The following is a 25,675-nucleotide window of genomic DNA, read 5'->3' as shown; positions in this document are numbered from 1 at the left end:
CAATATTCCAGCTATATGCCGGCGGTCTGTAAATAGTCGAGTCTTGACCAGACAGTCCAGTCATCAACAGCATCAGCATCGATACGCGCAACTAGGAACCGATGACATGCGTCAACCAAATCCGCTGAATGGGTTGCTGAAGGCCTATTCTACCCTGAACCTTCACGGGTCGGTTTTGTTCAATACTTCACAATAATCAGATTTGAAAACTGAAGCGATTTACTTTCATGAAAAGGTTTATACGGCAATAGTATGGTTTCAGTTCATTTTCTTTTATCGTGTTCACAACCCGAATATGTTTCAAACCAAAACAAATCTCTTGCAAAGAGTGAGTGAGTGAGGTTAGGTTTACTCAGCTGTATTACCGCGTTCTGTACATACGGCTTTGGTTTCAACATTTGAAAGTAAACTATTTAACATAACTGTGTGATATTATTATGACTAACAGACCTCCACCCCGATTTGTGCCTGTCATCCGTATTATATACCCGTTCCAGCTTTCCCAGATACCCGCGTTTACAGATAAATTTACGATAATGTTGTTACTGTGAACGTGATATTATGTCATTTAGATGGACCGAGGCATCGATGGCCAGTTGTGAGTATGCCGCGAAGGTATACGTGGCACGCACGTCATCTGACCAGCGTGAACTACAAACAGATACATGTATTGCACCTTCATTCTGTTAGCTTTAGAGATATTGGTCACGGATAAAGTCCGATGCTCGTTATCACTGTGACCCTTGACATGTTTAGCATTGAGGAACGTGGTCAGTTGCTCTGTACATTTCCAGTTTGCAATAAGACATACCGTTATATAACATTGGTAAAACTTTGTCCAATTTTTCCGTGTTAATATGAGGACTATCAGCTTTCCGCGAATCAAGCAAGGTCTAGTCTATCGCGACAGCGACATTAGCATTGTGACGTCACAACTTTAAACCATTGAGACGTCATACGTCAAACGGTATTACACTAGTGTGATATTGCCGTAAACGTTTTACTCTGCAGTGTCTTCAACGGGCGAGTAATAAAATGTATTATTCTACATGGTCAATATTATACCTGCAGGCACCCGTGGTGAGCCACCTCCTCGTGGTGGGTGCTGGGTAACGCGAAGAGCTCGCCGACACCCCCATTGTGGACCCGGGGGCATATTTGGTCCACCAACCCGTTTGCCGTGGGTTGCGGCCCTGTGTCGGTGGAGGACGGGAGTCTCGGGATGAGAGCACTGGGGGCCTGTGACCGCGTTCACTTTGCTCAACACTCCCCTTCGATCCTTACTTCACCTAGACGGGAGGTTGAATGGGCCCGGTTCAACCAATCGGCTGGTCATGCCAAGCCCTGTGTATGGACTGTATTTATGTCAATGCACAAATCTTATTCGGAATTGTTTGATTTTTGGACTTGGACTTATTATTACAGTGCAATGATTTGGAATTTGAAATATGTTAATATGTATTTGAACTTTGCCTGGAGTCTTAAGCCAGAAGGCGGTGGCTCATGGGCCAATCTGGTGGATTACTTATTTGTAATTCTTCCGCTAGAGTATATCATCTGAGTATCCTTGGTGCTGCAAGTCGGAGGCCCACTTGTTTTTAGCATTGTCCTTGTAATACTCGGTGGTGGGTGGGGAGCTCAGATGATGAACCATACTACATTACCCATGGCTTACACAACCCCCCTAAAAAGAAACAAACGTCACCTTGACTATGATGATGATGATAAACCTCGACCGTCCAGCTCAATCGAATATTGGCCACGATTTCTCGTTATGGAAACTCTTGACAAATCACCTATTGAATTAAGCCCTTTTGCAGTATCAAAAGGTATACATGGTATTTCGGGTGAGGTCAGAAATGTCAGACGATTACGTTCAGACTCTCTCCTTATAGAGTGTAATCGAAAACAATTATCCACCAACCTGATGTCTACCGAGTTGTTCGTTGGAGTTCCGGTCTCAATTTCCCCTCACATGACTCTGAATACGAGCAAAGGGATTGTCAGAGACAGAGATCGACTGTTTTCCGATATGTCAGAACTTGATATCGCGGCAGAAATGAAAGAGCAAGGAGTGATTTTTGTCAAAAGATTTACAACACGAATAAACTCTGAAACTAAACCTACTCATACTTATCTTTTCCATTTTTCTTCACCAACCATTCCCAAACCAGTTAGAGCAGGATATTGCAGTCTCAGTGTTGATACCTGTATTCCTAATCCACCGAGATGTTTCAAATGTCAAAAGTATGGACACGGTGTCACTACATGTACTAACTCGGTAACATGCGCTCATTGCAGTGAGAAAACTCATGTTACTGAGGATTGCAATAACAACATTAAAAATGTGCAGACTGCTCTGGGACACATTCATCTTTCTCGAAACAAAGTCCCATCTGGATTCAACAAATAGAAATAAACAAAATTAAATTCACGCAAAATATTAGTTTTGCTGATGCCAAGAAACTTCTTCTCTCCCCAACAGACCAGACCACTTCTTATGCCTCAGTTACGAGAATACCCTCTGCCGTCAGCCACCAAGCAACTGTATCCACTTCATCAATGGAGTGCCAAACTGATCTCACATGGGTGGATACAGAGAAGCCTGAAATATACACACCCAACCAGTCGACCCAGACCGTTAAATCACTTCCAAAAACACTTCCTCCATTTCAATCACGGTCATCTTCTCAAGAACAATCGTCCTCATCATCACAGCCTATGCCTAAACGTCAGTCACAAAATAATGGGAAAGATATTACCAAAAATAAAATCAAAACCAAAAATGACATACAAAAATGTCAAAGTAGAAGAACCTCCAAAAGTTCAAATGATACCATCAAACGTTTTAATAAGTTTGGATCCTTAGAGGACATGGATGTGTCCGGAAACATCCAAAGTAGGGCACATAGCTTATCGCCCTCAAGGAAATCAAGGGGTAGATCCCCAATCAGTCCCCCCAAGAAATAGTGTCTTCATATATATTATTCAGTGGAATTGCAGGGGCCTAACGACTAATTATAATGAGCTTCACCTAATAGTCCAAGACTTCACACCATCAGCATTCTGCTTGCAAGAAACGTATCTAAAGCAGACAAATACTTTTAACTTACGTCAATATAATGCATATCATCACTTTTCCCCACCTGGTGATAGAGCCACTGGAGGATCTTCAATTCTTGTAAGACATGATGTTATTCACAGTCCTGTAAAACTCAAAACTAATCTTAAGAGGTTGCTGTGCGAATGACTTTGAACTTTACGCTTATTTTATGTTCATTGTACATTCCACCTTCATCAACTCTTATGCATGCTGATCTACAAACTCTCTACGATCAATTACCCAAACCATGTATACTCATCGGTGATCTAAATGGGCACAACCCACTCTGAGGTGGTGTAGCCACGAATACAAAAGGTCAGCTTCTGGAGGATTTCATTTCGAATAATAATTTATGTATATATAATGATGGTACAAATACATATTTACATCCTGGCACAGGAACATATACAGCTCTTCATTTGTCATTAACTGACTCCAACTTACTAAATGAATTTGAATGGTCAGTCCACAATGACCTCTCTGGAAGTGATCATTTTCCTACTATACTAAAATCTGTAACACCATCTGATGTGCTTCCATCATCAAGATGGAATTTTAAAAAGGCTAAGTGGCCTTTATATGAAACGTTGTGTGCTACCAGGCTTCAACCTGAATATTTTATTGATGCTCTTGACGCTATCAAATGTTTTTCTGACGAACTAAAATTTATAGCTGATGAATGTATACCAAAGTCCTCTGCAGTTCCACACATTCGAAAACCGTGGTTCAACGATGAGTGCAAACAAGCTAGGGAGGCAAGGAAAAAAGCAGAACATTATTTCCGTCGTCATCCCATGGTGCATAATTTAAATAAATTTAAAATTTTAAATGCTAAAGCGCGGCATACTTTTAAACAAAACAAACGCCAATCTTGGCAAAATTATGTATCCAAAATAAATTCTCGGACACCCATGTCCAAGGTTTGGAGCATGGTTCAGAAAATCAAAGGTAAAGGTACTAAATTTAGTGTCCATCATCTTAAACATGGAGATCAATTACTTACAGATAAATAAGATATTGCGAATAAACTGGGTGAAACCCTCGCTAAACACTCTTCCTCTTCAAATTATGTGCCTAAATTCCAACAATATCAAAAACAACAAGAACAGAAAACAATTTCAACTCAGATAATGGGGAAGATTATAATGAAACATTTTCTATTCATGAACTCCACACTGCTCTTGATCAAGCTCATGACACTGCTACAGGACCTGATAACAAGCAATATCAACTCCTGAAGCACTTACCAGAATCATGTTTAGAGACGCTCTTATATATTTTTGATGATATTTGGACTTCTGGGAAATTTCCTTCTTCATGGTGTGATGCTACAGTAGTACCAATACCTAAATCTGGACGTAATCATACGGATCCATCCAATTATCGTCCGATTTCATTAACTAGCTGTGTTTGCAAGACCATGGAACGCATGATAAATAATCGACTTGTTTGGTACTTGGAAACAAATAATCTCATAACAGATATACAATGTGGTTTCCGTAAAAACAGAAGTACAGTCGACCACTTAGTGCGTTTGGAGTCATTTGTTAAAAACGCACTAATTAATCAACAACATGCTGTGTGTATCTGTTTTGATCTAGAAAAAGCATATGACACAACCTGGAAATATGGCATTTTGAGAGATTTACATGATTTCGGGTTGCGAGGTCGTTTGCCTGAATTCATAACCAGCTTTTTAAATAACAGGCAATTTCAAGTTCCACTGCGTTCTAACCTGTCTGATCATTACCATCAGGATCAGGGTGTTCCACAAGGCAGTATTTTGTCTGTCACACTTTTTAGTATAAAGATTAACAGTTTATCCAAAGTTTTAAACGATTCAATTGATGGATCGTTATTTCTGGATGATTTTAATATTTCTTGTCGTGGTAAAAGTATACATACCGCTGAACGGCAACTACAGTTGTGTTTAAACAAGATTAATAAATGGTGTCTTGAAAACGGCTTTAAATTTTCTAAATCGAAAACTAACTGCATACATTTTTGTCGTAAATACAAACCACATAAAGACCCTGAACTATCTCTAGATGGCACTCCCATTAAAGTTGTGAAGGAAGCTAAATTCTTGGGTCTCACTTTTGACTCACACTTAACGTTTTTACCGCATATTAAGTCACTTAAAACTAAATGCCTGAAAGCACTTGACTTGTTGAATGTGGTTTCAAATTCTAAATGGGGAGGGGATCAAGCTACCCTTCTCCATCTATATCGATCTCTCGTGCGTTCTAAACTTGATTATGGCTCCATTGTCTATGGTGGAGCCTGCAAAGGCAACTTAAAACTATTAGATTCAGTCCATCATCAAGATCTCAGACTTTGTCTTGGTTCCTTTCGAACATCACCTGTAGACAGCCTGTATGTCGAAGCTGATGAACCACCTCTTGAGCAGCGCCGTATAAACTTAGATTTACTGTATGTAACAAAACTATATTCAGATGAATCAAACCCTGCATATAACTGTGTTTTCAATCCTCTGTATGAGGATTTATACAATAAGAAATCTTCTCTTCTTCCGCCTCTTGGTATAAGAATAAAACCACTTATTTCTGCTGCCAGCATTGAGCTGGAAATCATAGCCCCTTCCCGTCTTCTTTCTCCTCCTCCATGGCAGTTGGTTAGGCCACAAGTTGACCTAACATTAACGACATTTAAAAAATAAGAAACGAATGAATTACAGTATAAACAAGAATATAACCAACTGAAACATAAATATAGCAATTACAAATCCTTATTTACAGATGGGTCCAAGGACGGTGGCGCTGTGGCTTGTGCCACTGTCATTGGATCCAGAACAATATCGTCTAGATTACCAGATAACAGTTCTATTTTTACAGCAGAAACTAACGCCATATGAACAGCTCTTAAATATATTCAAAGACACCCTAAACGTAAACAATATATAATCTATTCCGACTCTCTTTCTTGCCTTCAGGCTATTAAAATATCTCTTGTAAACATCCACTTTTAATACAAATTATTGAGTTATATAATGATCTTGCCACTGGCCAATACGACATTGTCTTTTGTTGGTTACCCAGCCACGTAGGCATTTCCGGTAACGCAATGGCCGGTCTTGCTGCCAAGGCAGCACTCAACAAGTCTGTGACACCACTTCTTATTCCATACTCTGATTATTAAGTTAGCATTAGAACTTACATCCGTGATCTGATGCAGAAGAAGTGGGACACCCAAGTAGGTATAAATAAATTACATGAAATAAAACCGTATATTGGTTGCACCGACTTGGGCTGTCAGTCCAGATTTGAAGAGGTTATTTTAAGACGATGTCGTATTGACCATACTAGATATACTCATGTGCACCTGTTAAAAGGTGAGGATCCTCCGTTTTGTATCCCTTGTGATGAGACAGTCACGGTCAAGCATATTCAAAGTAAATTCTAAATTTCCAGGTTTTTAATCGTAGTATAAGTGGGTTTTTTTATTGTATGGCTAGATTTCTCAAATTGCTGACTGCTGAGGGGATGATGTAAATCCAGCTAGGGTCCATGCAGGTAGCAAAGGTACTGTAAGTCCCCATGGTCCCTAGTATGGTGATCTGCCTTCAGTTGTTAGCAATCTATAGCCCAGTTTTATATTGTATTGTCCTCTATAAATAAATTATCTTAGGCATAGCTACTAGTTTTACATTCTTTTCTGAGATGTTCTAGTTGTTTTACTGTCCTTCGTTGACAGGTTTATAATAGGCATATATTTCATTTCAGAATTAAATGTTCTCGTCACAATATGGCTGAGATACTGCCGATGTGACGTTAAATATTAACTCACTCACTCACTTAATGTTACGTTCCCGTCACGATATGGCTGAAATATTGCCGATGTGACGTTAACTTTTAACTCACTCACTATACCTGCAACGTTTAGTAATATATATCATGTAATAACCATTTATTACATTCTTACCAGTACATGAATTCATTTATGAAGATAGTCTTTGGGGTTGTGCGCTCACATAAGCACCGACGCTTTGGAACCAATATAGTGTTTATGTGTTCTTCAACAGAATTGTTTCCCTAATAATGATTGTCACATCCTGTTTATCATTCGGATAATTAATTCATTTCCACACATGTATTTACACAATGGCCATTTCTGCCTGCCCTGTTGAGGAGACAACAAGCCACCTCCATCTGTGGATTGTATTTTAAGCATCACTTGGACTGTGCAGTCGGAATTTGCATTATCTTTAATGAAGCCTTTCCTATCAGTATGGTATTAATCGGCTATGTTGAAGTTGGCGAGTCAAAAATTGAAACATGTAGCCATTACATCATTCAAAGATGACACAACACACACAAACAAAACCAGTAATATGGAAGCATACAGCCAATGGATTACAAATTCTTGATTTATTACGTTGAGCAACGTTTTGATGTAGATTCTTACATCGTTATCAAAAGGTTGTAATCCATAAAGCTATATGTTTTATTTTTGACTCAATAATTTTGTTTCAGTATTATTGTTTTTTAAGTGTTGTGTCATCTTTGATTGGAGTAATAGGCACATTGTCCCCCCTTTTCCCGTGAGACGTAATTGTTGCACAACGGTAGTAATTGCCCGAGTCTTAAACAGGATTTACATTAGATTATTTTGGTTTGTAAAATAATGTTGATAAGGTATTTATAGTCTAACCATTAACTAAGTTATACCCATGTTCTCATTTCGTCTTTTACAGCTCCCTCACAACGTGTCTACGGACAAGTCCTGGAGTTTTCACGTAATCTCATCGTCGCGAGGTTGCCCTCTGTGATACAACACTGGCTCTCCACATATACCGCAGAGATTAAATCTACTTAATCCATCTTCTTCGATGACAAGATGACCTTTACCGGTGTTATTACCCTCCCCATAATGTCTTCGACATATGTGTCAAAAGTCTCCCCAGCAATATTCTCGTCTCATCCGAAAAATCCTTCTCTTTCACAAACACTGAATTTCCATCGCGGTCAAAGTCTTCATGTTCGATAACATCTACAGCCGAAGGTTGGCAATTGACGAGAATGGTTCGTCATGCATCCTACCATGCCGAGGTTTCTTCTGTCAAGATTGTCAAACTCCTTCTCTTCTACAGTTATTCCCTCGTGGACTTCCTGTTCAACCACATCTACACCCGAAGCATGACAGCTGAACCTCAAGCTCAAGCATTTGTTATTTATCCTACAGTTACCCAAATTCCTCTGACTATTAATACGTCGCAAAGTAGACGGTTGCCAATGGCGTTGTAGTGGACAAAGATCACTTTTATTATAGTTCTATCAATAATGAAACAAATTCGCCATAATGTCACTTGCCGTTCGTCCTGTAGCTTTGTAATTTCATTCTCATATATAGTTTGTAGAAAGTAGTTACCTTAAACGCGTTCAAGTCCCGATTCTTCCATAAGTTCCTCGATAGGCACTATTACCACATTCCTCGACATCGCTTTCTTTCCAATATTCTACGATGACGAGAAGAATGTGCACTTGCAGAGGAAAAGTCTATTCCCTTTCTCAATTTTCGTCTTAATCAACTGTTGAGGTTTACTCAGACCACGAATCTCCATCTTAAACAAACTTTCTGTTGTTGAAGACATCTGTTCTCTCTGTCTTCTCTTGTTAGATGTATTGCCGTCAAAACTGGTCTTATCGGAGAAATAATAAAGAAATGATAATAATTGGTAATACTGATTAAGATGCGCCTTTCAAGACTTCATATCCCGCTAAAAGAGCACAATAGTATAGTAGTATGCACTTTGGGGAGAAGGCACAAATCACAATATATGCTTAAAGTGATTTTGACTTGTACATATTATTTGTGTTTTAAAGATTTTAGCTGGTGAGTAAACGTATTGGTATAATATACACAGTAATCTTATATTCAACTTAATACAGGGGATAGTAAGGTTTTTGTTTAAGTTGTTGGGGGTACTCAGATCCTGAAACTCAAACTTCTAAGTACTTTCTTTTGATCATGACATTTTTGTGATGGCCACTCTTGACAGATTTCTAACAGTTAAAGTTAGTGTTACATGAATACAAATACTCTTAAGGTCTTTACTTTGCTGTGGTAGCAACCTCCGCATCTAGAGACTATGGGATCCTAGATAGACCTTGTCACGTTGTCGCATTTTCGCGTTGCCGCCCTCTCAAAAACAAACAAAATGAGGCAAAATTAACCGAAGCGCGACAACGCGACGCTTTGGCCATTTGTCGCATTTTGAAATAACAATATTTTTTACTCATCCAAAGAGTCACATACGAACGACTTCGCGACAATTTATAAGGTCAAAATATGTCGCGTTATCGACTTGTCACCCCGTCTAAGATTTGTTAAAATGCCTAAGCATGCGCGTAAACGCGTCATAATAAGTACGTTGTACTCAGCAATATTCCAACTATATGGCGGCGGTCTGTAAATAATCGAGTCTGGACCGGATAATCCAGTGATCAGCAGCATGAGCGCCACTGGGAACCGATGACGTGTCAATCAAGTGAGCGAGTCTGACCACCCGACCCTTGTTAGTCGCCTTTTATGGCAAGCATTGCTTGTGTGTAGGAGGAGGTAGATGTAACGCTGGTCTGAATATTACAATTGTGTCAGGAATGTGATCTCATACAAGGAAACAAAATATGTGTTGGAAGTCGTGTGACTCTTGTGTTCATACGAGACTCATGTCCAAGGAACCTTTCACTGGAGAGATAGCAATCAGCAAGGTGATATAAGGCTAAGTTGCTGTTTATCCCCCGCCGCGTGTTGTAGTGGCGTTCACATTGTAGCAGCTCCTTCTGTAATTTTCAAGACTATAGGAAACATGTGGGTTGTAAACCTGCTGCTGTTTCCCAATTCATAAATGTAGTATATACTCGAGATGCTTTTCATCTCTTGAAGATTTAAATAAACTCGTCAGTGCTCATAATGTTTCACAACAAGGTGTTGGTTAGGTAGGAGAGGCTCTAGTGGGACTTTCCTCCCATCCAGCCAATAAATTATTTCAATTTCAGACCTGTTTCAAAGCATTTAGAAGAATGAATGTTTAACCAGGCACGTGAGAACACTGCATAAAAATGATAGAGTAAATCTAAATTGTCGAACGTGTAACAGGACATTTTCAGAGTTTGATGTGTACAGGACACATGTTGAAAGCTGTAAACCTTCTGCTCTGCCCTCACAAAATGCTCGAGATGTTTTTTCATCTCTTGGAGATTTGAATAAACCGATCATAACCCGTCATGTGTCACAACAAGACGCTGGTAAGACAGACAAACAGCGAACTTCTCGTCAAGCTGAAAAACGTAGGAAAGCAAAGGAGATTTCGAAACAAACTAAAAGGAGTAAGACAGTGGTGAAAGATGGGTCCCAAGGATCACCCTCCCATCGAGCTGTTGTTGAGGCTCCACAGGGATGTGTCAGATCAGCTTTGAATGGACAGGTCTAGGAATATCATTTCATTCAAGAAGGTCAAGAAGGCCACGACCCTATGTTCTGTTTGGTTAAATTTCAACCTGAGGTTATACAACTCCTAAAACAGGAAATGAAAGTAAACACTCTATTAAATGGGCATTGTGCACACTGTTTAAGTTCAGTAAAACATCATCTCATGGCGAGACCTTGTGCATTGAGCCTTATTTTAAAACTAAACTGAAACTCTTATACACAGATGCCATAAGAAGAAAATACGTGACATGGACAAGTATACGTATGATGGAGAATGAAGTTATTTGAATTTTCAAGAGGTACTAAATGTCAAAGTATCCATTGTCAAATTTCAACCTTTTGCGGGAAGTTCCAACATACATAGTAGTGTTTTTTTCGGACTCCCGTGCTGGGATTCGAACAACGGACCTTCTGATCCGAAGTCTGGCTAAAATATTTACCGACATATATACTTATACGTGTTCGTAGACAGTTGTGATAAGATAGATTAGCGAAGGTGCCTTTTATTCACCCCTAACAGAAGATAGAATGTCAACAGAACATTATCATTATGTTCGCAAAATTTGGGACACTTTCCAAATCACATCGGTCCGACAGTTTATGGAATTGTACGTGTCTGTGGATACTGAGATTCTGGCCGATGTGATGGAATCTTATGGAATCGTGTATGTATTATTACAAATTGCACCCTTTTCTTTACTACTCGCCCGTTGAAGAATCAGCAGTGTAATATTTTCACTTCAATTATACACTAGTGTAATACCGCTTGACGTATGACGTCAAAATGGTTCAAAGTTGTGACGTCACAATGCTAATGTTGACGTCGCGATTTTACTAGACCTTGCTTGACTTGAAAGCTGAGAGTCCTCACACTGTAGGCAATTTCGCCGCAGTTTCTGTCAATTTATGTTGAGGTATTAACAGAATACTAAACTCGCTTCCGTGAAATACCATTTTCATTAAACTCGTGAAAGATTTAGTATCAAACTCGCTTTCGCTCGTTTGATACCAAATCATTAACTCGTTAAATAAAAATGGTGTTACACGGAAGGTCGTTTAGTATCCTCTATATATTATACACCTCCGGGCCTGGCCATGGATGTTTGTCTCCACATGACGAACATCACTTTACCAATCCAGATATGTACAATTTCATAGACCAAGGCATAACAGGAGGTTTGAGATATGTCAACCATCGATATGCCGAAGTCAATAAGAAATATATAAAAGAGGATTTGCATGAATCCAAATTAGAATCTGACCTCCGGGGAATTTCAAATGGTTGGAGACTGAACAGATACAACAGATTGACTGGCTCGCGCTTGATCACGAGGGGGATGAGGGATATATTTTAGAATGTGACTTAGAATATCATAGACCCCTGCACCTCACTCAAAGTTTGCCTGTGGCTCCTATGAAAGAATTTAAAGCTTTCCTTCTCACCACATCATCGAGGAATGCCAGCAAGGTTAGGTAGTGAAAAAAGGTAAGGAAAGGCCCCCCAACGGGCACAAACTTTTCTCCACGTGAAAAGACAAGCACCATTACGTCATCTATTCCTCCACCGTTCAGTTATGCTTATGTGTTGGGTTGAAAATGATACAAATTAACAAAGTGTTGCAATTTTCTCAGAGTAGATGGATGAAAGAATACGTTGACTGTAACGCAAGGAAAGCACCGACGACTTCCCGAAAGATCTGTTTAAACCCATGATCAATGCAAATTATGGGAAACAGCCGCAAAGTGTGAGAAACTGTCAGCAGGTGGAGCTTAGTACTTCGACATTTAGTTAAGACAAATTTCAAACGTGTCAACATTTGTTTGGAACATGTGGAGGTAGGAGTTTGGAAAAAAATGCTTGTGACACTTAATCAACTTGTTTCCGTAGGTTTCGCCATTTCAGAACATGCCAAGCGCATAATGTACGCATTTCAATACAATGTCATGATGACAGAATATGAAAGTTGTCAATTAAGAGTACTTATGACAGAAACCGTGACCCCTATGACGTTATTGGAGACCACCTCTCCATTATCGATACGACGAACTATGCAATAGGCCATCCGCTATACCCCATGGAGCGACACAAGACCATCGGGGTTAAGAAAGATGAACTTAGAGGAAAAATTATTCGAGAATTTGTAGGCCTTCGCGCTTAAAACGACAGTTTCATGTTTGACAAACTCCATGTGACAGAGGGGGCTAAAAGCGCAGTGCTAAAAGTGTAATGAAAGCATACATGCGCAAACATTTGCGACATAAAATGTTCAGAGAAAGCAAGCTATGGCATCTTACTAGATTCGATCATTCCACAATGAATTGTACACCATCAATATAACATACATAACACACAATAATGCACGCTATTTATAAACCAGTATTTAATCTCGGTCTTATGGATATAACCCTTTGTAAGTTATTAGTTGAATATGTGAAATAAAAATATATGGAATTAGATGAAATAAGTATTTAAACCTGATGCCATGAAATAACACCTCTGCTTGCTGCATGTCAAGAGTTGCTAAATCTGTTAGGATACACTAAGCAAGGCTTTAAAGGTAAAACTTTTAAGTTTACATCTATCAATCAAAATGATTATCTCAACTGAAAATTATGATGTAAATTACATTATGATGAACAATTTGTATTAATTAGTATCATTATATGGCAGCTTGATATTTTTCGACCCGTGAAGGTCCGGGGTAGAATAGGCCTTCAGCAAACCATGCTTGCCATAAAAGGCGACTATGCTTGTCATAAGAGGCGACTAACGGGATCGAGTGGTCAGACTCGCTGACTTGGTTGACACATGTCATTGGTGTAATACTAATTACATAGCTGTAATACTGCTGAGTGCGGCGTAAAACTAAACTCACGCATTCCAACAATATCACGGCGTGGGACACCATAAATGGCCTTCACATATTGTAACCTTGTGTGCTTGTGTGGAATCGAACCCAGGCCATCGGCTACACCACCGATCCCACAAACACTAATGTAAGCAGTCCGAGGTATTGTCTGACACAACATGCAATCACTCACTCACGCTCCCCCAGTGTCAAAACATAGAAGGATGGCTTCAGTTCTGTCATGCCAAGAACGTTATAAAAACGGCTCTCTTTTGGATAACGAAATACGGATTGGTACACAGGTTAGCTCTCTTAAAACATTCCGAATAGGGGTTCCGATATCAGCGCCCGTCGTTTACTTTAGGGTTTATATAGTCTAGAATAGGAGCGTGTCAGTTGTTTTAGAATTGTACGCAACTACATAAAATTGACCTTGAGTATGGTCCAGTAAGGAGTGAAACAGTACATGTTCTTTTGACCTTTGAAAAGGTCCAGACAAGGTTATTTATACCGGTGATATTTCTGACTTTGTCATTGACCAGCTGTCACCCTCTGACTGTTCGCGCCAATTTCCGCACTGGAAATAGAACACTGACGAGCTTACTATTATCGTGGGTATTAGTTCTCGAATTCTCGCTACGGCAGTGTTAACAATATTGTTAAACTCCTTGATTGTCTCCTTGCCTGATTTTGCCAGTTGGGCAAAACTTGCTTCCAAATACGCACTTTGCTTTCTCTTATGCGTTTCAAAGTCTCTTGTTTAGAACTAGTTCTGATCTGTTCTGTTCTGCAAACACCTGATGTCAGCACTCATATTCAGAGATCCTAATCCTAACATTCACGAAGATGTCATCACTGTTTTGCCTTTCACGCCCAATGCTGTATGTATACGCATTCTGTCATTTCAATTCACTATTTGTTACAGGAAAGAGAGCAAAGAAAGGGACTGTCAGGTGTGCAAGAAAGGATGGAGGCGACACGGCACAGGATGATGAATCAATAACGTCTTTTGTGTACGTGCTTCTCCAACACCTGACTTTCATTAATATGGACCCGCCGTGATATTGCTGGAATACTGTTAAAAGCGGGTAAAACTAAACTCACTCACTCAGGTATCAATATGGAAAGTAGTAATAAAATTAATTTGGTCTGAATCTAATAATCTCGGTAATCGACATTGGATATTGACATTTGATAACCACATTTACCTAGGAAGAATCACGAAGTCACCGTAACAACAGGCATGTTTAATTTCAGTAGTGTTTTGAGAATGTACGTATTCAGGTTTATGGCAAGTGATCTGTGTAGATGTACAAGTCATAAATATTTAAGATGAGTCCAGATATTTCTTCCCGTCAAGACTCTTCTGCACAATATCTGTCGCCTTTAAACGGTTCACTTCAGGTATGCAATGAAAAGTAAGACATATTAGTGTAGTTATAAACGACGCATAACGGTAGTATTTCATGTATGTATGTATGTATGTATGTATGTATGTATGTATGTATGTATGTATGTATGTATGTATGTATGTATGTATGTATGTATGTATGTATGTATGTATGACATTGTATAGGTAGGTAGATGGAGAGAGAGAGAGAGAGAAACATCGATACCTGTATAAATAAATATCCAATGCTTTCTTAATAGATAATGTGTTTCTGGTGTGAAGGTTGTCAGTAGTTAATCTCCTTCTGGTTACTGTTAACACGAATTTCCCTTGTGCATGTTTATACACTGATGCCAACTATTGACACGGGGAAAAATATCTCAAAACCAGGTTGTTGATAAGTGTCGTATTGACAAACTCGTCCTACTGTGCATTTGGCCAACGCTAGCTTTTCCGAGGATGACCGAGATTGACTGTCCTGAAAGGTCAAAGATCAGTTACTTCTTGATACACATTTCCGGAGGGTATTTTTATCAGTGTGAGAAATACAGTGGAGTAAGCATCTTGTTTGACATCTGCATAAAGCATAAAGCTTATGATGTTGAAGTACATAATCTGTGGATGAATTAGTATGGTTTTACGCCGCTTTCAGCAATATTTCAGCAATATCATGATGGGGGAAACCAGAAGATGGGATTCACACATTGTACCCATGTGGAGAATCGAACCCATGTCTTCGGGGTGAACGCTTTAACCGCTGGGTTACGTCAGCGTCCATGAACTACAAAACTGTTCAAGCGCCCCTTTAGCATTTCCATTGATGACAACCATCGCTGCATTATCCTATAATGCCATTATCTCACCAACGTTGAAGTCATCAGACTTTATTATCCACCAGTGAACATACTTAAACATTCTGTAAACAATATAAAACATCACATATTGACGTATGCTACGTCCATTCAATGCATCGACATGCATGTTCAACATTTTAAGGGGTAGGTTTGCTGTTAAACACCGCACCCAGCAATATTTCAGCTAAATGGCGGCGGTCTGTAATCAATTCTAGACCAGATAGTCCTGTGATCCACGGCATGAACATCTATTTACGCAGTTGGGATACGATAATCTGTGTAAAAAAGGTCGTATAGATTATGTGCGTGATTTTTTGGCCTACTCAGAATGGTTTGGATGAGATGTGTTTCTGAATATAGATACCATCATGTCAAATATGCTGTGTCTAGTGCGTGAGTTTAGTTTTACGCCGCTCTCAGCAATATTCTAGCTATATGGCAGCGGTCTGTAACTAAGAGTCTGTACCAGACAACCCAGTGATCAACAGCAGGAACATCGATCTGCTTAATTGGGAATCGATTTGTCAACGAGCCTGACCACCCGATCATGTTAGTCGCCTCAAACGACAAGCATGACTTGTCGCCTTTTATGGCAAGCGTGGATTGCTGAAGGCGTATTCTACAACGGACATTCATAAGGCCTCTTCCTAATGACACATTGGAATAAAAATAATTGTCTGAAATTGAAAGGGGCCTTCTCTGACATTATCAGAGACATTGCAGTCATTATTGTTAGAAATATTGTTCAAACGTGTTATTTAAGCTTTGATCAAATCACAAAGAGATTTTGAGTTGCAGGACGGAGTTAACATAAAATACCATATGACGAGATCCTGATTTAGTAAGTGTCGACATGCTTGTGGAAATCGGCGAGAAAAATTCGGTGTATAATGTCACTAGGCCACACCACCGCCTCAGGATTTGAACTACTGGACAGAAAAAATACAATTTCTAAAAAACTTTGAAAGAAATACTCATTAGGTAAAGTACAATTGCAAATCCGACATCAAGCATCATAAAACGTCACGAGAGAAAGAGACACAGATGTTATGCACTGAAGACAAATTACACAATTACCAATAGCTGTTGACGGTTCAAATAACATATCATTATTCCAACTTTTCTTCAAATATGAAGTTTTCTGTGTCTAGTTCCAAGCACTGGGAACCCTTTGTACAGTCGATTTAGTCTTTGCGAAACTGCCCTAGGAAGCATCTGTAAGAGAAGTATTGTATTTTCACAGGCAAACAATATTGCAATAACTTCAAAGAGTAGAGCAGACAGTCTTAGAAAAATAGTCCTATTTGCTTGACCGACGACAAGGGTGATATATGTTTTTCTACTCTGGTGTCATTTGATCGTTCAAAGAAGGATGCAAGAAAATTCAGTAAAGGTCAGTGAGGGTGATATTGTTTTCTACAGATCCCAGATTATTAAGACGCCCATCTGAGTGCACGCACAATATCCTACATGCATTTGTACCTTCTGATACATTTTTACTAATGGCAACTTTTTGTCAATCACAAACCAGCCAGGTGGGCTTCCTTTGATCATACTACAGAACAATTCATCGCCGACTTCATAATCAGATATGACATACAGCGTCAGATCTGAGCCAAGAAGTCGTTGAGGCGTCAGTGAAGACGTGTGTGTCGGGAACGTTCATGTGACAACCTCGATTGACCTGACGATGCGTGCTGTTTGTAGATTCTCTCTACAGGTATGTGGTAGGAAATTGTCTCTAATTTTTGCACAGTAGGTCAAATGCAAGCGACGAAAATGTGAACGAGTTCAATGAACTACTTTCGCCTGCTATACCAGGCAAAACCGATTCAGTGCACTTCTCCCAACTGCACATTTTTCGTGTGCAATTATAACTGCAGACCAGGAAGGTGTATTTGGAAACATAATCCACTCTCTCACGTGTGTCAGTAGTATGGTGATCTACCTTCAGTTGTTAATGACCTTTCGCTCGGTCTAATTGCATTGTCCTGTTTTGCAACATATATATTACTGCTAACTTGATTAAGTTTCTATCACTGATAGCCTAGACGTAGTTGTTTTACTGTCCATTGTTGACAGATTTTACAAAATGACTGTATTATTAAAGTATATATTACCATAGTCCCGACGTGGCTGCAATATTGACCATGAGAGGATAAACCTTAACTCACTCACTCACGTTAAGTCGTCACGGCGCCATACAAATATTTTGCAATACCGGCTCTGAATGTCATTTCCAATTCTTGTAATGCTTATGGCTAGAATATTGGTATATTTGATTATAATAAGTGTATGTGATAGTCCTGTCACATAAACATTTTCTGAATTCTCCAATGCATTTCCATGGACTTTTTCCCTGGTCCCTAGTATGGTGATCTACCTTCTGTTGTTGGTGATCTATAGCCCAGTTTTTATATTGTATTGTCTAAATATTGATTTTTAACTCTTCATGCTAGTTTAATTCAAATTGTGATACTGTAGTTGTTCTACTGTCCTTTGTCGACAGGTTTTTATAATACACATATATTCCATTTCTGTGTTTTGTTCCCGTCACGATATGGCTGAAATATTGCCGATGTGACGTTAAATATTAGCTCACTCACTCACTCCATGGACTTTTTTCTTTGAATATTGGTTAATCCAGGCTTGTTCTGCTGTATCGTGTTTCACGATTGCCTGTGATGTAACATTACCATGTGATCACTGTGGCTGCTTTTGAACAGGATGGTGTATCCTGCAAGTACATTGGCGTGTAGTCCTGTGCATAGAGCTCAGGTCAAAATCAGCTGAAGTTAAGCAGCGTTGGGCCTGGAGAGTCCTTGGATTTGTGACAGCTTGACACATGAGAGTTTCCAGGACTTCGGTCCTTCCACGCTGTGAAGCACATGTCATACAGGCGGTCTCGCAAATAGTTTTAGGTCAGCATTTTGTGTGTGTATCACATACCCACAATGATCTTAAGTGGGGGACGTGTGAAGGTCCGGGGCAGAATAGGCCTTCGGCAACCCAGAATAGGCCTTCAGCAACCCACTCTTGCCATAAAAGCCGACTATGCTTGTCGTAAGAGGCGAATAACGGATCGGAGGGTCAGGCTCGCTTGGTTGACACATGTCATTGGTTCCCAGTTGCGCAGATCGATGCTCATGCTGTTAATCACTGGATGGTTAGGTCCAGACTCGATTATTTACAGACCGCCGCCATAAAGTTGGAATATTGCCGAGTGCGGCGTAAAACTAAACTCACTCACTCACTGTAAAGAGTGAGTGCGTTGAATTAATATAGACTGTCAATATCTCCATCGGAAAAGAAGTGGAAAAGGACATCTTTAACTTAGGGTGTGTTATAGTTTGGCTGTTTAGGAGTACCTGTGGGAAATCTTCTCGTGGGAAGGAAGAAGAGACCTGTCATAAAAAGTTATATATTCAGTTTTCCTTCATATTTTGAATACATAACACAGATTTGCACTGCAAGCCAAAGCAGCAGAGAACAATAATTCTTTCCTCAGATGCTACTGTCACAATGTTAACCGCGTGGGTCAATAAAAGGTTCAATTAATCTTCTAAAAACGTTAGTGTGTTGGTAGATTCAATGTGAAAAAGGGAGAATGCTAGCCTTCTTTGTCATCTGCTTGGAGCCTCGCGTCCCAGATCTGACACGGAAAGGAAGCCATTGAAAAAGCTGTCGGAAATCCCGAGTCGGCGGAAATGAAATTCTTTTTGTTTTAGGGTCGCGAAAATATATCGGTTGGGCGATGGGAAGCACAGAAATACAATATGTTGCCTTACATGTACAGTGCTTTTACTCATGCATTCTATTTGGCAAGTTGTACAAAACAGAACATTTTATAAGAGAAATCAGATAATAAAATAACCAAATATTTCATCAATAGTGCCTTGTTGAGGGACACTTGTAAACACAAACTGTCAACTCACATTATCAATGAAAACAGACGAGATTCTAACAACAATGGTATTTCTTTAGACTAACACGTTCCCTGAAACAAAATGAAATCTACCACGTCTGTGGAGGTAAGGTTTATTCTCGTTCTGCAGGCTCGGATTATAGAAACCTTAAATAAATGCTGGGGAGCAGCCGGTGCTACTGGTGTGCGTGTGTGCGTGTGCGTGTGCGTGTGTGCGCGTGCGTGTGCGGGTGAGTGCAAGCGAGCAAGCGAGCGTGCATGAGTGTGTTTGTGCTTGTCTAATATTACTTCCTGTATTCTTCAAGAATAATTTTCGAAGGTCTTCAGAACCCCCTCTTCTGATGTGGTTTCCATTTTCTTACTACGTGACCCCAAAAGTGTTGTAACAACATTTGTAACATGGGCCAGTTGGCCAATATTACTGAATATACTTTGTCTGTTTGTCTGTTGTCAAGGACTTCACCCCTGGGTATCAGTTTTCTGGGAAGATCTATAATCGTAATTCATTGATTGAGTCCGTGACCCTACCAACCTCGAGAAAAGTCACAATAAGGAGTATTCATTCAGCAATTAACGTTGCCTTTTTTTCAAATTTGGGTTCGGTAATTGTGGATGTGCCAACTCCCTCATACATTCTATCTCGATATTCCTAAAAATGGCATGTGCATCACTTTCGTTTTTCGCCGTGGTTGCATCTGTAACGGTAACCATCACCTTTTCAAAGACAAAGGGGCAGTGACAGTTAATGACAATGTGACTCTTTACAAAATGTTTTCACTTTTCTGTAATAATCACATACTTCAGCTGTATGTTCCTAATTGTACTAGAGAACCTAGTTTAGCTGGCGTTAATTTTCCAACCAATCATTTTTGCTTTTATATGAGCTGGAGTTTGATAGTCGCTCCGTTGTATGGTAATGGTCAATCAAAGCGGATTCGAACTCATGCTTAGTCCCTACACGCCAACCGGTTCGGCCATATACAACAAATCACATATACCCATACTAATAATGGTTGTCAAATAACATTGAAGGGGATGACAACCGTTACTGGTTTGAGTATATCAGTTCAACCAACAGCTGGACCTACTATCAACATCAGCCTATGCTGTTATTATCCACACACTGACCTGGCATCAGTGATCCACAGTTTTGGCAATGGTCCGTCGGAACTTAGTGACGCGCAGCTGGCTAGCAGGTCGTAGTCAGAACAAACATTGCATATGAGTATCATGGCAAACATGGTACACAATTCTAAGTCGTAAAGAATATTTATCTTCCCAACCCATGCGTGTCGTAAGCGGCTACTGATACCTTCGTATCCGTTATTGACCAGATATCCAATCAATAAACGTTACAAGAATAGGTCTTCACCAACCCATAGTCGTCGTAAGAGGCGACTTACGGGATATGCTGCGCGAATGACGTAAATGCGCAAATGACGTATCCCAATTATATAGCTCGATGCATGTGCTGTTGATCACAGGATTGTCTGGTCCAGATTATTGAAAGACCGTCATGATACAGCTGAAATGTTGAGATTTAAACAACAATCAAAAAACGTGTTAGGTTCACCAGCGTATTAACCAAGTACCTAATGCATCCTTGAAACATTCAATTTAATTGTAATATCGCATATATTTATATAACTAGAATATAGTCTCTCAAAAAGGATTTGCATAAAAAGTACGCGAGTGATTGCCCGATACTTAACCGCAGATGATGAATGCACTAGCGTGAAATGCCTGTCCCCCTGAGAGGGTATGTCCTTTTTTCCCCTGCTCTCTATTTTAATAGTGGCACATTTGTTCTTTTACTTCATGGCTATTTTGCTGAAAGATCACCAACACCTGAAGGCATGATGTAAATCCATCTGGGGTGCATGCAGGTAGCAAAAGTAATGCAAGTCCCCACGGTCCTTTAATTTGAGATCAATTTGTGTTGTGTGATCAATAGCCCGTGTTTATATTGCATTAATAATAATGCCGTTTTATGATTACATGCTAGTTTTACTGTTCATCGTCAACAGGTTTTTAACTTCTAAATTTATTGATGTTTACAATGACTGCTCAACATGGTATCGCTGCAATATTGGCGATATGACGATAAGTAATAACTCACTCGCTTTAACGAGAATCACTAGCTTGAAGCCCTCGAAGACCATCTCAACGGGTTTTTAATTCCTAAATTTATTGATGTTTACTGTGATAACTGATTGTGCACAACATGGTATCGCTGCAGTATTAGCGATATGACGCTAAGTAATAACTCACTCGCTTTAACGCGAATCACTAGCTTGAATCCCCCGAAGACTACCTCTGGCAGCACGACTCATTGAGACAGGCTGGATGTAGACTCGAAAGTTATCTGTATCCATCACATAGGATACAATTATCTTTGAGACATTTCAATTATCAACATAACAGTCTCACCAATCTCACTTAGTCTGACTTAGTCTCGCATGTCGGCTCTCGCATGGTCGTTTGGGAGCCGATTCGTGAAGGGAATGAGAACGATGCCCGTACTAATACCAGTGTTTTAGCTATGCCGTGGAAATATACTGTCTCGATTTATTGATAGCTGGAGATACATAGAAAGCAATGGTAGTTATCGGCACAATAAACTTGCGACTGATTGGTAACGGTTAGATCAAACGTCTAGAAGGCAAAGTGGAGCAGAAAGTAGCTATCTTCCCTACTTTATTTCCGTACGAACGGAAACGTTTTCTGCTGACATTGGGAAATGGTTTGAGGCCCTGCCTAGGGAATTCTGCTATTTTCACCTTTTATCAACAAGTGTTGATAAAATTGATATCAGTAGACACAAGGGCGGAATTCCATTTATCAAACTCATTCTTCATTAGTTTTCAATGAAAAGAGTACATATTTCAGCACTGTACTACCATTAGACTGGTAAGGCAGCGATGTCATAGCACTGTGCCGTCATTAAGTTCATGACGTCATAGCATTGTCAGGGTATTGTACAAAATCTACTTTCAAAATGGTATCTCGCAGGAGAAATCATACGATCTCACACAAGTGATATCTCCTGTGGAACACAGTTTTGGACGATAAAGCCATAATTTTACAATATAAACCTCAGGTGTCTTATTAGTGTCGTTTCACAGGTTATTCCTTTGTCAGGTAAACCTCCTTTCAGGGCCATTTACAATATCCCAGGGACATTCTATAGAATATCCCTGGGATGTTTAATATACTATTTGGCCCTGAAAGAATATTTTCACGAGACAATTTTTTCGTTCAGTTTCTTAAAGAAAAAAGTCAAGCAGAGACAGTGATTTTATTTCTTGAAACTACATTTCACGAGATGTTGAAATTGAACACGACTGTCTGTTTAGATTCCCTGGAAACAACGTCACTTCCGGCATTGATATTCAGCTCTTTGTCTGGAGATACCGTACATATAGCTTTGATACCCGTCTGGCATTTTGGCGCTGACGTAAGAATGTCGGACAAGGTAGATTTGTGATCAGAAGTCCGTTTGTATGAACGAACAGCTTCACTCTTGTGACCTGGAAAGAATTGAGTGAGTGAGTTTAGTTTTACGCCGCACTCAGCAATATTCCAGCTATATGGCGGCGGTCTGTAAATAATCGAGTCTGGACCAGACAATCCAGTGATCAACAACATGAGCATCGATCTGCGCAATTGGGAACCGATGACACGTGTCAATCAAGTCAGCTAGTCTGACCAAACGATCCCGTTAGTCGCCTCTTACGACAAGCTGAGTCGCCTTTTATGGCAAGCATGGGTCGCTGAAGGCCTATTCTATCCCGGGACCTTCACGGGTCTGAAAGGTTGTGAAATAATGGCGACTGATCTTAGAAATTGGATTATTTCAAACATAATTAATCTTGAGTGCTATTTACATTGGCTACAATGTGCGTTACGTGAATGAAATAATTGTTACAATGTAAACATTAAAATATTGTCTAGCAATGTCGAATGTGTATTCTTATCGGTCATTTCACAAATCATTTGCTCGACATTGGCCTGATAAAGCCTTGTGGCAGCTGAAGCTCTCAATGAATGATTTGTTTTGTTACCCTGTAAACCACCTTCTTGACAAAGCCGTTTGACTGTAGACTGGAGGGTATTGTGGCCAACCGGGGTTTTCAGAAACCAACTTCCATCCTTGGATGGAAGTGTGAGGAGTGAAGTAGAAGTAATCGGTCGTTTTGCTATCCACACTTTATTAAAAAACCCAAAGAATGATTTCTGAAATACTTTATCCACTTAATTGAAAGAAAATCTTAATATTTTCATCTTATAGATGTTAAATTTGTTATTTTTTTATTTTCCTTATTGTTTTTAAATTTTGATTCATTGATAGAAAATATACTCACCACAATGATGTGTACTTCTGGAAAATACTGACGTAACATCGGTCCTTGTTGTCAATGTTTTTATATGCCCGCACTTTCTTCGGAGCTTGTTTCCTCTGCTTCAACCCGCCAAGGTTTGCTTTTGACACATCTTCGGTATACAGAAGGAACTTTCGGCCGTTGCCATCCGTATGAGGTGCCGTTATTTGTGGTTTGGCAAACATCCTCAAGGTCCTATGTTCCTTACCCCCTCGAAGAGCGAAGTGCAATCCTACAAAAAGACCAAAATAACTACATTTATATCTGAGCATTTTTTCTTCAGCCAAAGAATAGAAAAGCTTACTATAACTATAATCAATATGTACATGAATAGAGTATTTAGTAAGACTAACCTGTAAGATACAGAACTGTATCTAGAAGTTTTCTGGGGGTGTCGTCTCCCAGCGCCCCACACTGCCAAAGCTTGTCTTCCTCAGTGAGGGATATCGTTTCTGTTGACTTCCGGCTCCTAGACCCTCAGCAGAACGTTTGCGCATAACTGCGTCCAGACATCGACGACTGTCTTCAAACTCCTTATCTTCAAACATGTTCACTGTGCATCCCTTTGCTCTCATGGCGCTTTATAACGAGGCGTATATACCATACAATGTATGAGATGGATACAACCCTCCGTCTTGTTTCCGGGCTTTGAACAAGAAACATTTCAGGGCGAGATTAAGGTTCTCAGCACCCATTTCGATTAAACTTTCTGACAAACACACCTTCAGCAAATCCAAATTGTATTTCATGGCTCTCTGACGTCTTTCCTCCTGCTATCTAGTAAACACAGCAACAGCCCAATCATTCTTGTATTTTGTAGACTTAGGAACACAAATTTCAAGTCAATGGTGTTATTATCATGGGGTTCGCCGAATCTAAACTCAAACTCACGATCACTGTCACTGCTTTCGCTATTCATTTCACGTGATTGCGATTGCGTTATGAAAATGTCATCACCTTCTTCTCGCTCCATATTCTTCAAAGTAACAGTAGCGACTGACGACGAGCCAGCGCGCAGACACGTGTAGTCGTGACAGTTACAACGTGCAGATCGTGCTGTTTACAGCTGGCGGCTGAGTGGCTGTGTTTGGGCGATAGTTTTTAGTGTAAACGGTTACTCGCTTATCGACCATCTCTTTTCGTCATAATAAACCTCGATTTTGATGTATTTATCGCCTTTACCTTTGGTTTTTATGACAGATATAACACGATCCCGAGGTTTTGGTTGGACATGTAAGCATGAGGGGTCTCGTGTTATATCCTTTACTTAAAGCACTTTGGGATGAAAGTTTATAAGTAACTGAAATGACCCTCTATGCGAATGAGCATACATAATGTGCGGAGAAAAAGCTCCAATCAGAGCATAGCACCACTAAAAACACTTGAAGTACTTGTGTGTTGTGAAGAATCTATACGCGATTGCCGGTACTTAGAGTGAGTGAGTGAGTGAGTGAGTGAGTGAGTGAGTGAGTTAAGATTTAACGTCACATCGGCAATATCTCAGCCATATCGTGACTGGTGGTCAGAACCTTGGCTCGCTGGATCCATAAGTCCAACTAATAAGGATTCAAGTTTGTAGTCATTCTCTGTCATATGGCCAATTTCTGAACACTAAAAGGTGTTTAGGCCCATATGGTGCCACTCTAAGATATTTGAAAGGCTCTTAGGTAAGGAAATATATTTGTAGGTACAATAAACGCACACAAAACAAATATCAAAA

The 25,675-nt window shown here is 39.8% G+C and overlaps 1 pseudogene; it reads right to left on the bottom strand.

Moving 5' to 3' along the window:
* Positions 1-24,650, bottom strand: part of LOC137281085 (uncharacterized protein KIAA1958-like) — a 33,005-nt pseudogene extending 8,355 nt beyond the window's left edge.
* Positions 24,651-25,675: the final 1,025 nt, after the last annotated feature.

This window comes from Haliotis asinina, chromosome 4 (assembly GCF_037392515.1).
Source record: "Haliotis asinina isolate JCU_RB_2024 chromosome 4, JCU_Hal_asi_v2, whole genome shotgun sequence".
NCBI classification, from domain to species: Eukaryota; Metazoa; Mollusca; class Gastropoda; order Lepetellida; family Haliotidae; genus Haliotis; species Haliotis asinina.
Note: the sequence above shows the minus strand (reverse complement) of the source record. Positions and strands in the feature narration are given on the sequence as shown.